The sequence below is a fragment of the Marmota marmota genome, unplaced genomic scaffold (assembly GCF_001458135.2).
Source record: "Marmota marmota marmota unplaced genomic scaffold, marMar, whole genome shotgun sequence".
NCBI classification, from domain to species: domain Eukaryota; kingdom Metazoa; phylum Chordata; class Mammalia; order Rodentia; family Sciuridae; genus Marmota; species Marmota marmota.
In genome coordinates this window covers 4,242,373-4,260,666 of record NW_026000075.1, presented here as the reverse complement: position 1 = coordinate 4,260,666, position 18,294 = coordinate 4,242,373, and the positions used below count along the sequence as shown (strand labels likewise).

Below are 18,294 nucleotides of genomic sequence, written 5' to 3'. Positions count from 1 at the left end.
TTTGAACCCATAATCTGGCTTTGCTTGTACCTGCATTTGCTGAAATCTAAACAAGTTGCTTACCCCCTCCCCACCCCACCCCCTAGCCTGTGGTCACTATTTCAAGCACCCTACATGGCAACCTAAATCCAAATCTGCTGTTGGTGTGTTGTCACTGTTTCAACACCAGAGGGCACAAAACTCCCAAGTCTGTTGCAAAACTGCCATTTAAGAAGGACTGCAAGAGTCCCTACAAGCCTTCATCTGGGACCAGGATGCACCCAGACACTTCATCCACAAGCTAGTCACATACAGCTGCTTTCTGCCTGGCAATGGTTCTCACCGTGGAGGAGTTGCCCCTAAGGATCAGCTTACTGCCTACTGTTTCTCCCCTCAAATGGATAATGATGCCATTTTGTGCTGCCTAGGGTTGGGGGAGGGGGAGGATAGTCCCATGGCCCCAGCCCCAGAGTTTCTGATTAAGTAAGTTTATGATAGTAACATGGAATCTCCAATTTTTAAAAGTCCCTACTTGACACTGATACTTCTTCTTGGGGGACCACATTTTGAGATCCACTGACTTCATGTTCTCCAGGTGCCAAGTCATTTTCTACATGGTTAACCAATATTGTATCATTTAATACTTACAATAAAAACCTAGGGAAGTTGACATTAATTAATATATGGATACAGATAAGGAGAATAACTTAAATAACTTGACTTAGAGTTCTATTGCTAGTGAATGATGGGGAAAAAAATTCATATCTAGGAAACCTGTAAGGACTAGTGACTCATCTCCTTCTAAAGAAATAATCCCTGGCTAGGGATATAGTTCAGTTGGTAGAGTGCTTGCCTAGCATGCATAAGGACCTGCATTCAATCCCCAGCATCACCAAAAAAAGAAAGAATGAATGAATGAATGAATCCGACTCATAAACCCTTTGAAATGCAACTTCACATCCTACAGAAGCTAGCAATGATTTAGACAGTTCTGCTGCGGGGGGTGGGTGGGGAGGAACTCCACCTGAGGAAAAACTTATAACACCTCTAATTCCTCTTCCCCATTTACCTAGACTTGAGTGTTCTTAAAGCTTCCCAGGTGATTTCAATGTGCAAGTAAGTTTGATAATGACTCCAAAGTAAATGTGGATCTCCCCACCTCAACTAGATTCCTTCTCCAGCTATAAAACTTTTATCGGGTTATCCCACCAACCTTCTCTGGACTACATTAAGCCAGCCTCCTATCTGGATATATAGACTACAATTATCTCATGATATCCCATATGTCCCTCTAACATCTCTGGCCCTGCCTAGGATGTAGTAGATCTAAACTTGAAGAACTATCTGCAATTAGATGATTATGTATGTTTATCTTGAAGGCTGGGAAGACTGACAAAGTCAAAGTATTTATTTTAGAAAAACCCTCTCCCTGTCAAAGAAATTTCCAGTTAATAAAAAACCACAAAGCAGATGGCACTCATCTTTGTTTTAAATCATATTTAATATTTTCATAAATTTTCTTTAAATTTATCCCAATTCTCTGGTATAAAATATAAAGCTTAAGACATTCAACAATACTTATAGAGTGTAAATTGTATCATCTATTAATGATATCTTTTGGACTGCATTTTTTAAAATGTATACTTCATACAGATTTTGCTTATTTCTAAAAAGAATTTGAAGTAATATAAAATATTAAGACTCATGTGAAATGGACATAAAACATTGAGCATTAGAAATATGAGAGAACCATAAACTAGCTATCATAAATAAGTTCCTTTCTTTAAATGAGCACTAAACTTAATTCTGTATTTTGTACCCAGCAATCAAGACATAAATATTTGATGATACTGATACTGAGAGAAAAGAAAGGAAGAAGGGAAGAAGGTATAAAAGAAAGCATATTTCACAAGACAATATTTTCCTAGGATTAAATTCAGGTCACTAACACACTGATCCACATGCAATAGACACTTAGTCTAATAAAAATACAAATGTTTGGGCTGGGGTTATGGCACAATGGTAGAGTGCTTGCCTTGCATATGTGAGGCACTGGGTTCGGTTCTCAGCACTGCATATAAGTAAATAATTAAATAAAGGTCCATCAACAACTAAAAATATATGTATTTTAAAAAAATACACATTCTTCAACTTTAATTCCAACCTCTTTGGAGTGTCACTCAGAGCCTGTGGTGAATACATGATCCAGGCCTATGTAAACCACAAAGAAAGTGATTGGTGAGCTAATTCTCTTTCCATGCTGCCAAACACTACCAAATACATCATTTTCATTTATAATATTTGCTGTACGTGGCAATAAATTAATGCAGCCAGTTCAATAACATCCTATTGTCTCAATGTTTTCAACTAGGAACTAGACATATATTATCTTACCCTCCTTTTGTCACAAATTGTTCCTAGAAGACATGTTTCTGAAGTATATCAGGGCACTATGAAATTCCTTCATTGAAGGAACAAAAGTCTCTTCTTTCAGAATGCCCAGTGAATAGAAACCAGACTGAAAATAATTCCTGAAGAAATTAGAAGTATAAATTGTTGTCTACATAACCCTATGAAGCAAGATCAACCTCTAGTTAGTGCCTGTCTTGCAAGTAAGAGATGCTCAATATCTGCTTGCTTTAAAAAGTGAAGGTCCCATGAGTTATTTCAATGCTATGACACCATATGTAGAAGAACAGAGATGCCTAAGTATATGCCTAGATGGCAGAGCAGTCCTTTAGTTGACACTTCTAGAAGCTGACTCACATGCCCCAGAAGGTTTAGGCACATCAATTCCCATGTTGACCCCTGGTTATGGATGGGTGGACCACCATAAAGTGGGTGAATGGCCCTCTGGTACATCACAGTAAAGTCCCATCATGTCCAAGTGTAGGCTCATGTATCTCACCCCCATGCTATTTTTTGGTACTTTTCCTCCACGATTTCTCCCAATCGTGTCAAGTTCTACACTTGGTTAAACAACGTTTGGAGGTGCATGTAAGGGGAAATATTAACTTTCTTGGTTATCATGTAATAATGAGCAGTGCACCAAGGCAAGGCTTAAAGAACACAAAATTTTTAAATTGGAAGGGATGTTTTGTATGCTCTGAACCTTTTACTTCCCAGACTCTAACTAGAGACTATGGAGGCAGCTAATAAAGGGAACTTAGCCCCTTTTGTGCCAATTCATTCCATTTCTGAAAATGTCTGTCAAAATATTTTGAAAAGAGCTATAATCTGTTGCCTGAGAGCTTCTATCTGCTGGTCAAATTCCACCCTTTGAGTCCATAAGAGTCTAACCATTCATACCTCTGACGACCCTCGAGCATTTAAAGGCAGGTGTCATGACCCATAAAAATGGTATTCTTTTCCCAAGTTTCAGTAACCCATGAAACTTCACCTTGCTTTCTTATAGCACAGTTTTGTGGTTTTTTTTTTTTTTTTTTTTTTTTTGATGTTTTGTTTTGTTTTTGTGGTACTGGGGATGGAACACTGGGATTTCTATTTTGAGTTACATTCCCAGCCCTTTTTATTTTTTGAGATAGAATCTCACTAAATGGCAGAGGCTGGCTTCCAAATTGTGATTCTCCTGCCTCTGGAGTCACGGGGACGTTAGGCATATGCTATCATGCCTGACGCTACAGCAGTTTGAAGACCCTTCATCATCTTGGTCTCATTCCTCTGAATACATTGAGATTTGCTTTGTCTTCTTAACACGTAATAGCCAAGAAGACAGTTCAAACTGCTCAGTGATGGGTTGAACACCAAACATAAACATCTCTCTGCGTCACCGATCAGACTTCCTCTTGAACCTAAGTACAACCTAATTTGGTGATGTACAGGACACTTATGGTACTTGGTGCTAATTAAAATCATTCTCTCTTACAATTAGTGAGGCAAAGTTAATATTTCCCCTTATATGCACCTCCAAACGTTGTTTAACCAAGTGTAGAACTTGACATTTAGTCCTTCCATCCTGTTCAAATATCTGTGGGTCCAAATTCTATAAATTCCATCATTTTCATTTATTCCTCCTCGTTATACCTATTATTTTTAAAAGTCATTTCAGAAGCACTTGGAGAGGACTTACATGAACAGATAAGAGGCCTTTTTTATAAAACATCTACTTTCCATGTTCTTTCTCCTTTCTAAAAGTCCATCATATATGACTGGGAAAAAAACAGTTTTAAATATACCATAATATTTAATTTTCAACGCTTATGGATGGTAAATACAAATGCCACTAACCTGTGAAATTCCAAACTAAAATGAGTCACCACATCATCACCATAATAGCCTTATTCTAATAATATAAATTCTTTGAATGAATCTTTTCTCACTTGGTAAGTACAGTAAGCCCCAAATACCTAGCAGTACAATTAGAACTATTGTCAACTTCATTGTGTGAATAACAGATAGTAGTGACAACAGCGTTTGCAACTTCAGAAGAGACAACATCTGGCCAGGAGTGGTGGCAAACATCTGTAATCCTAGTAGCCTAGGAGGCTGAGGCAGGAGGATAGTAAGTTCAAAGCCAGCCTCAGCAAAAGTGACACCATAAGCAACTCAGCAAGACCCTATCTCTAAATAAAATGCAAAATAGGGCTGGGGATGTGGCTCCGTGGTTGGGTGCCCCTGAGTTCAATCCCTGGTGCTCCTGCCCCCAAAAAGAGAGAGAGGTCTGCAAGTTTTCAGTAAGGCTCTAGAAGTGGTCTGCTGATGAATGCTGAACAAGCATGAACACCATACCTATGAACCTGTCAGTGGGGGCCAGGTAAGCATTTCAACAGGCAGAAGGGTTGGTCCATTATGATGCCACCTGCAGCAGTTTAGAGCCATTAAGGACCTCAAAGATATTCACTCCTACTTACTGCCTTACAAATAAACTGACTCCCAAGGATATTTATATTTGTGAGTAGCATTCCACTGCATTTGATGGCTCGGTTGCAGTCAAGCCTTTAACTTATAATACAGTAAAACCTATTTTCATTTAGGCAGCAGACTACTTTCTTCGAGCTCTAAGTGAGGAGAATCTGTTCTTTGACTTGCTCCATGAAAACCATTCTGTGGTCAAGTAAGCATATATTATATTCCTTTTAGGTACGTATAATATACATTACATTAGCCTTGATTTAAAAACAAATCTGTTTAACAGCATGAGTGCAGCACTTCCCAACGCATTTAACCTTATGATCTTCCACATGCCAACCCCAGCATCCACCAGCATTTCACAGACCTCCAGAGCACACTGAGGAAGTTTTTCCTCCTGACATTTTCTGGCCTACTTATCCCAGTCCTACCACTCAGAGCTGTACACCGAATATGCTAAATTTTTCCTCCACTTGATGGGCTTTCAAATATCTGAAGAGATCTCTCCTGTACCTCTAGAACCCTCCAGAGGCTGGCAGCCCGTAAGCTGAGAGTTCTTTTCTAAAGGAAATGCAATATATATGTAAAAAAAAAAAGAAAAGAAAAATTAAGTGGGAACCCTTGTGGCTTTGGAGGCAGGAAAGATCTTTGATTTTTTGTATCTTTCTGGCACATTGGAGAGATTTATGAAGATGCTACAGGAAAGAGAAATCCCCAGTGTGAGCTGGAGTTCCCTCAGAAACATTGGAAAACCTAGCCATCCACAGAGAAGGGGAGGGGAAACTTCTAGAAGTCATTTCATCAGATTAATTAGTTTCCTTCCAGGTGGGGGTGCATTTTTAGACAAAGCACCAGTTACCTTCCCCTCCTCTGAAAACTCAAAACAAAAGGACAAAGAAAAGGGAAACCTGATTACTATTCATGTTGTGTTGAACATTTAACGAAGAGGAACGTTTCAAAGAGGGGCGAACCGGTCAACTCTGAAAACCATTTATTCAGTATTAACGAAAGGTGTGCTGAATTACATGGCAAGAGCAGAGTATTTTTTCTCAGCTAAACAGAAAAGTGTTTGGGGAAAAAAAATAATCTCTGCCAAGCTTTTCTTCCCACTTTGTAGATCTTTGCTCTAGCTGCTCTGAGAAAAGTAATTTTTAGAACCACAGGTAGCTTTGCCACTTTTTCAGGAGATGCAGAGCAAGAAAAAATAACATGAGCTTTATAAATGAAGGGAAGGTTCAGACAGGCAACATGACTTAAACTTCCAGGTGGACAAACTCTTCACGCCTGGGTAAGGCTTTCACAAAGCTCTTGATGGATTAGTTCCACGGGTAACATAATTCCAAACGCTCGAGTTAGGGCATCCGATAGTAAAACTCTTGAGATAATAGTGCATTGGAAAGAAGGAACTTTCCATTTGAGAACAACAAGAATTACAGGTGGACTGTGAAAAAAGAACCTTTCAGAGTTCTTTTAGACTTTACCCTGCAGCAAACCAAATAAAATTAAATATTTAATGAAATCTCAGTCTAAGTCCAACCAATGCAAGCAGAAAAATGCCGAGATGGTTTTTAAGCTTAATCCTTAACCCTAGGTCACTCACCCGGGGATATTGCTAATGGTGTGACAAGTGAAGCAGAGGAAGGACTGAATTCTGGGGCAATTTGAAGCTCATGCATAGTTAAAGCTACAGCACTGTGTCCAATATATTTTAACCCATTTAAATGCATGGGCTGCATAAAGGTTTTCAAGTTGACTAATGCAGCGTGGGGGTGGAAAGAAAGATTTATGCTCTAAGTTACCAGTATAAGAAGGACTGTTTTTATTTTATTTTTTTATTGTGTTTTTGGAGCAAAAAAATAAACCTAAAAACAAAACAAATAAGCACAAAAACCTCATACACATCCAAACAGGAAGAAGGAAAGGGGAGCACCATTGTTATTAATGACCCATTTTATAAAACTCTCCCAGGGCTTCTCCCCATGGATTAATGAAATACCCTCTCCAGGGGGACTCCTTGCCAACACTCCAGACAGATTCAGTCAATCTGTCACTGGCAACCAGTAGGATTTTTTTTTTTTTTTTTTTTTTTGGTATCTGAGATTGACCTCAGGGGCCCCTGACTACTGACCCCACCCCAGCCCTATTTTGTATTTTATTTAGAGACAGGGTCTCACTGAGTTGTTTAGTGCCTCAATGTTGCTGAGACTAGCTTTGATCCTCCTGCCTCAGCCTCCGGCATCGCTGGGATTACAGGGGTGCACCACCACACCTAGCAACCAGTGGAATCTTTCAAACCTGATGATAATCACTTCCTTGCCCAAAGACCATCCTTAGTTTCTAGCTGCCTGAGAGTAAAGCACCAATTTACTGGTTTAGCATGAAAATCTTTAGCAATTTGCCCTTGTCCCAACTCTCCAACTTCCATCTCTTGCCACGACTCTCCACCCTCCACCCTTCATCCAGGGCTCCACGCACAGTGCACTTCGTGTTTTCTCTCATACTTGAGTCTGCGCATCAGCCTTTCTCTCTTCTTAGATTGCCCTCCCTCCAACAGAATCTCCAGGAAATTACTCACTGATGAAAATTCTGTTCAAATATCATCATTTCTGTGGAGCTTTTCTTGGCTCTCCTGAGCCAAATTAATTGTTTCTTTCCTTGGACTTCAAGGGCACCCTTATTATAAATAATAAATAATAAGAGATGAAAATTATTAGGCATTTCCTATTCACCAGACCCTGTTCTAATCACTTTTACTTGTTCAATCTAATCCTCATGTAATCCTCACAACAACCCCCCAGAGGCCAGGAATATTATCATCCCCATTTTTCAAATGAGAAAACTGAGACACAAAGAGGCTGAGGATCTTGCAGACATCATTGCAGCAACCAGTGACAATCATGACTCAACATGGGAGGCCGGGCCCTAGGGCCCTAGGGCATTTAATATGAAGTGCCATCCCACAGGCCTCATATCAGTCTGTCTCCCCAAAACAGGGAGGAGCAAAGTGAGCAGTTCCTGGGATGGAGCTGCGAGTTCAGGGTTTGGCTTGGTCAAAGGGTTCCTTTGAGACAGGAGTCTGGTGAGGACTTCTCATCAAAAATTGTGCAGCACCCCAAAATCAGGAAAATAAACAGGTTCCAAGAATCAAGGAAGAAAATGAGTCAAGCAAACCAACGAGTGAAGACTTCACAAGTCCCCCAAATCAAAGGACGGGTACAGTTGTGAGAAGCTGGGCTCTGAAATAAAAGATAAGAGAGCCAGAGATCAGGCTGCTTCCAAAAGCAGAGAAATTTCTTATTTATCCCCATAGCTGAGCTCAAAAAAGTTCTCTTCCTTTGAAGAAGTTTAAATAAATCTACCTGTTGATGTGCTTCCAACTTCTTGTCAGAGAGCTGGACACCCACTTGCAGAGCTGCTTCATCCCCTACTCAGGACTGGAGAATCAAACCCTGAGGTGGTTGTAACTCAGAAGGGCATGCTCCCCACCTGGCTGAAGAGCACACTCCCAAAATCATGAAACCAGGACTGGAGTGATTTGTTTACAAAGCATAGATTACTCATAATAACCTTTCCCAGCTTTCTTGTCATTTTCTCATAATTTGTTTTCCTTTCAGGTCAAAACTCACCAAAAAGCACTAGCTTTCTTTTCTCTGATGCCTCAGTCTCTGCCAAGATCCTTCTTTCTCCGGAGATTTCAGAGAAGGAGCACATCTTTCAGAACCCTGCTCAAAAGCATTCTCTACCATGAAGTTTTCCCTTGTAAACTCTGAACTGCTGTACACCACTCCTTTGTGTCAATTCAAAGTATTCCTTGATTCTTTGCCCCAGTTGCCTGGTTGGCAATTATGTTCACTTCCTGGGTCAGTTACCACTTGTGGCCATCGCTTCTTTTCCTGAGAAGTTGCTATGTGTCTTCAAACATATTAACTTTTTTCAACACCACAGGAAAGAAGTATTATGATCCCCATTTAATAATGAGGAAATAAGGGTAGAGCGCTCAGCAGTAGAGCACTTGCCTAGCACATGAGGGGCCCTGAGTTCAATCCTCAGCACCCTATAAAAATAAAATAAAGGTATTGTGTCCAGCTATAACTAAAACAAAATATTTTTTTAAATGAGGAAATAAAAGGACAGAATCATTAACAAACTTGTCAAGTTCACATACTAGTAAGAACTACAAATTGATACCAGCTCTGACTGCACTAGATAGTGGTGCTTCCTAACATTCCAGGTGTCAACCTGCATCTCCCAGCTGCCATGCGATTGGGCAGAGGTTGTGTGGGCAACAGGGTGTTAGCAGAAGAAACTGTGAGCAAAGGACAATGATGTCTGACTTTTCCCAGCTGAGGCATTTAAGAATAGCAATCTTGGAAGCCACGTTTGGAGGTGGCATGGTCTCAAAAATAGAGAAGCATGATCCATGAGACACCATGAGGAAGAGAGGTGCTATAAGGAACCATGGGATGCACATCAGACCTTCTTAAAGCAAGAAATAAATCTTTTATGCATTGGTCTCCTAAGTCTCCAAGGATTTTATGGTTATGTTGCTGCTACCATAGCATATTTTAGCATGATCCTTACTAGTAGAGACTCTGGAACCTGAAACTCTAAACTCTTAAACTCCAACTTCTTCCAATTTGCCTTCAGAGTGCTTATTTAATGTGAGAGAGAAGACAGAGATAAGGAAATAAGTACATGGAATACTACCATTTTCTTCAACAGGGATTTGGGAATAAAATACTGTGAAGCAGCCAAAGGAACTCATGGGGAACTTCATAATCCATCCCAACAGCGTGTGTCTGTGGTGTCGTCACAGATTCCACAGACAGCACTGCAGCAACAGGAGAAGTGGATGGAATGCAAATGGGTTGTGCAATTACTCTATTCCAATAAAATCCTTCCCCTTTCTCACCAGCACACTAAATTTCCCTCTTGAATTAAACTTTAATATATTTCCCGATACAACAAAGATTGTCATATACTGGAATACAAGACTCCATAACAGAGAAAGATTTACAAGACCCACAGAATGACTTTTAGAAACAGGGGAGCAAAATTCTACCACGTATTTCAGATAGTTTTCACTTACACTGGGTGAAACAGAAGTGTGAACTTTTTTCCCTCAGTCCCTGTAAATCGAGGCATCCCCTGCATCTATTTTTCTCTTGCTTTCATAAAAATAACAGATGTGCTCTCTTTACGGTAATGTTAAGTTTGGTTAAATTAAATGTGCTTACCTTCCTCTCAGCAATGTTCCTCTAGTAATTTACACCACTCACATAAATTTAGACATGTATACATGAGTTCATGGCAGCATTACTTACGATAGTTAAAAAAATGGAAAAAAAATCTGTTTGTCCATCACTAGTGATAATTGTTTATTATACATATTGATTTTGTAGCTCAAGATTTCCTGATCTGAAAATTCATTTATGTCAGGTTTATGACTAAAAACTTAAATTATAAATATTCTTTAGTGCGGTACAGTGGCACACACCTGTACTCCCAGGAGTTCAGGAGGCTAAGGCAGGAGGATCACAAGTTCAAAGCCAGCCTCAGCAATTTAGCAAGACCCTAAGCAACTTAAAATAAAATAAAATAAAAATAAAAAGGGCTGGGGATATGGCTCAGTGGTTCAGTCCCTGTGCTCCCCCACTGCACCCCCAAAAAAAGAAAATTATGGAGTATGATTCTATTTATGTAAAACTGCCTGTGTTTGAGTCTATATTTGGGGTTTATTTTGTGAGGGGGAGCAAGATAGAGAAGACTACCAAATACTAAAGGTTAATATGTTCCAAAATATTAACAGCAGTTCCCTCTTAACAAAAAGCTGAATCAGAATACACTGTCAACTCTCCTATTTAAAAACTGACACAAAGACCAGAATTTAATAATTAAGATAAAAAAATAGAACAGACTTCAAAGTTTTAGTGAATTTCTCTCTTTTCAGTACACTTTTGAGGTACACTTCTTTCTTACACTCTTGCGTACTTCTTCCATTTTTAAATGTTCGTGTACTTATTATCATAAAACTTTCACACTGGAAAAAATGTTTAAACTGTATATGTGCTATCACCTTTCAACTCATCCAAAATTTCATTTCCACAAAAGCACAAAGCGACATTAATTAAGGTCAACAGTCCTGTTTCCAGTGATGGAGTCTGCCTACAGTTTCCACACTCAGAATGGGACCTGGTCACCACCTAGACAGTCTTTCAGTGAGAACAGCTACAAGGAGGAAAAACTACCTTGGAAGTTAATTTATCCTTTGACAAGTGCTCACATTCAGACGCCAGCATTCAAATGTGAAGGTAGATCTGACAAAGAAAGGAGACAGGGAACCATTTCAATAAAAACCTGAGGTTATTGAACTTCTTGAGGCAGAACCAGAGCTCCCAAAGTGAGTGAGGTTCTCTCTCTGCTCAGAACTCCAGTGCACATGGGCAGATGTTAAGGCATTGTTAGGTTGGCAGGCTGTCAAACCAAGGAAAAAATAAAAGAGGCTCAAAGCTGTAGCTGTCAACACCTCCAATACCACCTCAGGCAATATATTACAAGTTAAGTTTCCCTTATTTTAAGACTCTCTCACCTGTTAAGGAGAAATTTAGTCAAAAAGGAATTTAATAAAAGGCCAAATCAAAATAGACCATCAACTCTCCTATTTAAAAACTGACACAAAGACCAGAATTTAATAACTAAGATCAAAAAAAAATAATAATCAGAAGGATAAGAGTAAACAGGAAGTGGGTGACATCAAAGTTTTAGTGAATTTCTAGTTTATTGAACTCTACTGGAATGTTGCTGTCATAGAGGTATCCCAACAGAAGATGTTATGAATAAAGTTTGACTTTAAAGCTAACCCATCCAATAAGCATATTAGATGCTCATAAAAGTTTACTTAGTATAATCCCAGCAGCTCGGGAGGCTGAGACAGGAAGATTGAAAGTTCAAAGCCAGCCTCAGCAAGGTGAGGTACTAAGCAACTCAGTGAGACCCTGTCAATAAATAAAATACAAAATAGGGCTAGGGACATGGCTCAATGGTTGAACACCCCCAGAGTTCAATCCCTGGTGAAAAAAAAAATGCTTACTTAGTGACTAAGTATTTATGTCTTATTCAAAGATAGGAGCTTAAGACAGGAGAATTGCAAGTTCAAAGCCAGCCTAAGCAACTTAGTGAGGCCCTAAGCAATTTGGCAAGACCCTGTCTCAAAATTAAAAAAAAAATGTTTTTAAAAGGGTGGGGATATGGTTCAGTGGTTAAGTACCTGTGGGTTCAATCCTCAGTACCAAGAAAAAAACAAAGACAGATTAGCTATGCTGCTACAATCAATATTCCCTAAAATCACAGTGGTTAAAACAATAAAGATTAATTTTTCCCTCAAGTCACAGTTCAGTGAGGTTGGGTACCTATTCTTAAAAGCCCTCATCCAAGTGGTGACTCAGGATCCTTCCACATAGCAGTTCATCATTTAGAACACAAAATGTCCAAGATTGGCACAGAAGAAAAGAGGCTGAGGAAGCAAATACAGGGTTCAATGGACAGACGTAGAAATGGTATGGACCATTCCCATCCATACATTGTGGGCTAAAACTTACATCAAGTGTTTTTACCTTGCTGCAGGTAGTCTTTCTGTGTCCCCAGGAAGATAAAATGAATTTGTGAGGCTGCCAAATACTGCTACATTTTTATGTTAACTATTTTGATGTTCATCTTTCTAAAATATATGATATGCAACCTTGCTTTCTTAAGACAATAAAAAACATCATGTTCTCTTTTCTTTGTGCCTCAAACTCATAATGACAGGATTACTCACTGTTCTGAGCAGACCTACAGACCTGGAGGCTATTCTCCTTTCTCAGCACCCCCACAGTTAGTCACCCACAGTCATGCTTTATAACGCCCCCTTCATTCCGTCTTAGCTTTTATTCCTTCCATCATCCCTCAGCCCAGGTGCTCACCCACAGTCTCCTAGAAGAATCTCTGCTTCTTCCCTGACCTTGCCAACAACTGATCCATTCCGTAAAGTGCTACCAGATGAGTCATCCTAGAACTAATTCCACCACCACTGAAACAACAACCAACCTGCATTATCCTAAGGTTTAATCTGACTTCCCTTTATCTTTCAATTGCCACCTCAGCAATAAAGGGAGGCCCAAACTCCTAAGCCTCCATAAACTGAAACAACCTAACTCTCTAATCTCCTTCTTTAACATTCCATTCTGACCAAGGATGGCCCATTCCCTCCTTCATTGGCATTGTTCATGTCACCTGTCTTCTCTGATAGGCCCTCAACATCTTCTGTGACTATCAATGGCTTACGTATGCTTCAACACTCACTTTCTGTAGTTCCAGTCATGCTTTCTGTATTTGTTAAGTGACATGAGCTGCTATGACAGAAAAACACCAAGATCTCAATGGTTTAATGAGACCCAAGTTTGCTTCTTGGTCTGGTAACATCCAAGTTGGGTGCTCCTGATAGTTAGACAGTATTCCTCCAAGCAGTGATTCAGGAACCCAAACATACAGGTTTCTTCCATAGCTTCTGCCATCTTTAATCTTGGCTCCTGTGTCACTGATGCAAAAAGCAAAGTCTATGAGAATCACATAGAGGAGGATTTTATGGATGAGGCCCGAATATGGCTGCTAATATTCATTTGGCTAGAACTCATTTACATGTCCACATCTAAAATTGCAAGGGAGATTGGGAGACCCAGAATAAGAGAGAATGGTTTATCTTGTGTTTTTTGTTTTGTTTCTCTTTAAGTACCCAGTATTGAACTCAGGGGCACTCAACCATATCCCCAGCCCTATTTTTACTTAGAGACAGAGTCTCAATGAGTTGCTTAGCACCTCGCTTTTTGCTGAGGCTGGTTTTGAACTTGCAATCTTCCTGTCTCAGCCTCCCAATCCACTGGGATTACAAGCATACACCACTGGGCCCAGCAAGAGAATGGGTTTGATAAACAGATTTCAGTATCTGCTGGGACTTCTTTCCTGACCAATTCTGCTCTATAATTTCTTCCTCCTCTGAAATCTTCTGGTACTTTTTAGTACCATATAGGCTGTGGTAAACTGTATTTTTATTTTTATTTTTTGATATATTTCCTCTTCACATCAACTAAATGTTAGGTCAGAATCTGTGCTAATTATGTCTTAGTATCTCCTACAATCAGAACCCTTACCAGCATACAAAAAGAGTTTGCTACATACTGGTAAGAGTAACAATAATGTCCACAAGAGATGCCAAGGTATGTCAAGTCACTTTCCCATACATGAAGTGGACCCAGACTGTTAAGAATCAGGAGTTCCTGGTCCTCAGCTTTTCTTTCTCTTGTCTTATAGTGAGGCTTTTAGCTATGGCTCTTCGCTGCCTCCATCACATTTGAGTCTTCTAATCAGTTATTATACCGACTCTCTCCATTCTGCTATGCAATCTATTTTTCATCTTAGCAATGGAATCTTTATACAAGAAAGGGAACCACAGAAAGGTAACAGCGGAAGTGTTCAGGCTGTGGCAGATGTGGGCACTTGTTCACTCGGTGGCTACCTGCCCCAGTGAGTCACTCATGAACTTCTGTTCTCCTTCCTCTCCTCTCCTTTCTTCTCAGTATTACTGTGTTGGATGATGAACACATCAGCAGATGAACTCATCTATTTCATCTTTTAATTTTGTCAGAAATGAAGCCTTACACTGTCCTAACAAAGAAAGTAAAAAGGGCAGAAGAGGAAATACGAGAGAAAAAGAATTTTGAAAGCTGTGGCAGATAACGAAGTTGGTGATTTTCACAGAAGATATAACAAACTTTTCAATAGCATCCTGTTTTGTTTTCCCATGATAATTCTCCATCCCAAATAGTTCACAAAACCTCTTCTGCATTGAACTCAGAAAGATGAAAACATTTATATAACTGTTTTAAGGTGTTTTCATAGGAAACCAATATGAGTAGTCGTAAGTGTTCATTCAAACAGACTTAAATAGAAGCACAAAGATCTCTTTCTAAAAGGATTCTAGAATGGTAAATCATATATTTTTAAACAAAAAATGGGAAATTTTACATATTAACCAGGATAAGAATTAGTTCAATTATTTCCAAGAACATTAAAATCTACAGGCTCAGTGAGAAGTTCCATGTGCCAAAATCAATATTATTGTGTATACAATGTTTATAGTGGCTTTAATTCAGAACTAATTTCTGTTCCCTAAGCCACCATTTTATTGTCACCTTTGATTAAAGTACCTTGAATTAAATGTTAACCAATATAATTTGAAACAAAGTAGAATACAGTTTCTTTAAGCCACACTGACCTCTAGAGACATAGAGGGATTACAAAGACACCAGAGTAAAACAAAAATCCACTTTTACAAAATCAGTGTAACTATAACAAAGAGATTTAATTTTTGGCACAAAGATGGACTATTTGAGCTCTGTGCTATACTCCAGGCATGCTGCATTGTATGTTATTCAAATTTCTCTGCAATGATAAAAAGAAAGAGGCAAAGAGAAAGATTCTAGAGTGAAATAACATGACAATAATCAAAAAGGTTCAAATATATGTAATATAAAAGGCCCAGAAGTATGTGTCAGAGCTCTGAGTTCTGGTTCTGCTTCTTCTACATGATACCTGATAACCTACCAGCAAAACACTCCTTCCGCGAGACTACAATTAATTGAGGTTTTGACCCAAATTATCTGATACTCTATGCTAAGTACAAACCAAGAAATTGCACCAGTGTATTTTCTAATCTAAAACAACAACAACAAACAAACTAAATCAAATTTATCTTTTTTTAAAAAAGTCCTCTATTATTGATGTAACCATTAGACTGGTCCATATAGCACATCACCGATAGAGATGATTACATGTGTTTCTTAGGGTTGCTATAACAAAATACCAAAAGTGGGTGATTGTAGCAACAGAAATATATTAATGTGCAGTCCTGGAGAGTAGAAGTCTAAAATCAAGGTATCAGCTTGCTCCCTGAGACCCCAGATAGGATCCTCTTTTGTCTCTGCCTGGTTCTGATTTTAATTTCATTCTGATCTCTTCCTCTGTGATCACATAGCGTCCAACCCTCACCCCCACATGTATTTCTCTTCACGTTACTCTCCCTTTTCTTACAAGGATGTCAATCATACTGGGTAAATATGACCTATTCTGAATTCAATTAATTATATGTGTAATTATTCTTTCTCCAAAGAGGGTCCTACTCTTGAGATATTGGGGGAAGTACTTGAGCCTATCTTTTCAGGCGGAGGACATCATTCATAACAGTGATTATGGGAAAAGTGCATTGTTAGAGTATGTACAGTCAAACCCAAGAGCTTAAAGAGAGAAAACAATGACATTTGCTGAATTGACTGACAATAGCACAACTTTCATATAATGAATCACTTCTTAAACGATGATATCTCTGCTGAAGAACTGAGTGGCATGGCAATACATTCAGTGCCAAAATTTCAACCCTTAAGGTTGGTAAAGGTGGCTCAGACAAGACTCAGAGTCAGACACTGAAGGGAAGAGTGATCAAAATAGCTGTGCTTCTGTACAGCACAAATTCAAATTCAGAACCAGCACCTCTGAGAGTTTGTCCTGAGAAAGTTAATGACCATGAAGAAATCCTTGGAACTCAATCTAGTCAATCAGAGCTTTAAATATTAAGAAATGCTTATATTATATTTTCCTCTTAAATTTTGGTAGATGAGTGGGAAGTATGCAAGATAAACCTGAAAAATATCTTCTTGCCAGATAGCAGAGAAGTTACGGAAGACTACTGAAGCCACGTTGAGAGGACTTAGGAGCTAAGCACAGGGCTTATACCTTCAGAAGACAGGAAAGTCTGTACATCAATGAGAATAAGTGCAATGGACAAAAACACATCCAATTCATTTAAATCTCACGAGTTCTCGATCACACTTGTATAATTCAAGGATCCCTGCAGAAACAGAAGCAATAGGATATATAAAGAAATATAGAAAGAGACTTATGAAGGCTCAAATAATTAAGTATCTAAGAAGTTTCATAATCTGCCATCTGCAGACTGGAGCCCCAGAAAAGCCAGTGTTGTAGTTCCAGTCCAAATTTTTAATCTGAGAACCAAGGAGAGCCCATGGTATAAGTTCCTGTCCAAAGACCCAGGAAGCAGGAATACCAATTATATGGGAAGGAGAAGATGACTGTTCCAGCTCAGAGTAAAATTCACACTTACGCCATCTTTTGGTTCTATTCATACCCTCAGCAGATTGAATGATTCCACCAATATTGATGAGGGTGATCTTCTTACTCATTTTACTAATCAAAATGCTAACAACCCTCAAAGACACACCCATAGTTTTGCCATCTATGTTGTCACCCTTTAAGTCTATCAAGTTGACACATATAATTAATTGTCACAATAATTAAGAGAAGGTGAGGAATTTGGTCCTCTTAGGAGATGATAAGAAACCAACTTGTTATTCTAAAAATTTTTAAATAAAAGAAAAAAGTCAGGTATTGGTCCTGCCTTGTTTTAGTTAGCTTTTTCATCACTGTGACCTGACAAAAACAACATAAGGAGAAAAAGTTTATTTAGGGCTCATGGTTTCAGAGGCCTTAGTCTGAAGTTGGCTGACTCCATTTCTTGGAGCCTGAGGTGAGGCAGAGGATCATGGCAGAAGTGGGTAGCAGAGGGAAGCAGCTCAGGACAGGATAACCAAAAAGTAGAGAAAGGTCTTGTTCCCCAAATAGAAAGTATAAACCCCAAAGGTATGCTCCCACTGACCAACACTCTCAGTCACCTGCACACAGTTAATCCATTCAAGTGGATTAATGCACTGATTAGATTAAGACTCCCATAACCCAATCATTTCATCTCTGAACCTTCTTGTATTGTCTCACAAATGAGCTTCTGGGGGACACCTCATAGCTAAACCATAATATCTGAGATAGGAGTATCACAAATTCAAAGGCAACCTCAGCAATTTAGCAAGAAAGGGTCTCAAAGTAAAAAATTTAAAAGGCTGGGAATATAGTTCAGTGGTAAAGTGCCCCTGGGTTCAAAATCTAATCTAATTGCTTTAAAGTCTAGAATCAAATGAAGAACTGAAAGTGCAAAGTGATCCCAACACTACACCAGCAAAGACCCATAAGACGGTGGTAAAAGAGCACTATTTTTTCTCAGTACCAAGGTTGTTCTCTTTGAGGCATTTCTTTGTGGACCGTACATTTCATTCCACTGAATTTCAGTCAACTCCATGGTAGACAACACCATCCGTCTTATTTCATCTTTTTAACGGGGACTTGATGAGGTGACACTGGACTGATTCTTAAAAACACATTACCTGCTATGTGAGGCATTGTGTGACAGGAAGAACTATCTTAGTGACAGGCACCTGACAGCAGATTTGTTGATTTCATGGTCACTTCATTTAAAGTAACAACAGGGTGAAATATGCCATCTGATAA

General features: G+C 39.1%; 1 long non-coding RNA gene across 1 annotated transcript in view; it reads right to left on the bottom strand.

The window, feature by feature from the left end:
* The window catches only part of LOC125620054, a 41,999-nt gene that overhangs the window by 19,661 nt on the left and 4,044 nt on the right, over positions 1-18,294 (bottom strand). The gene's annotated exons all lie outside the window — the stretch shown is intronic.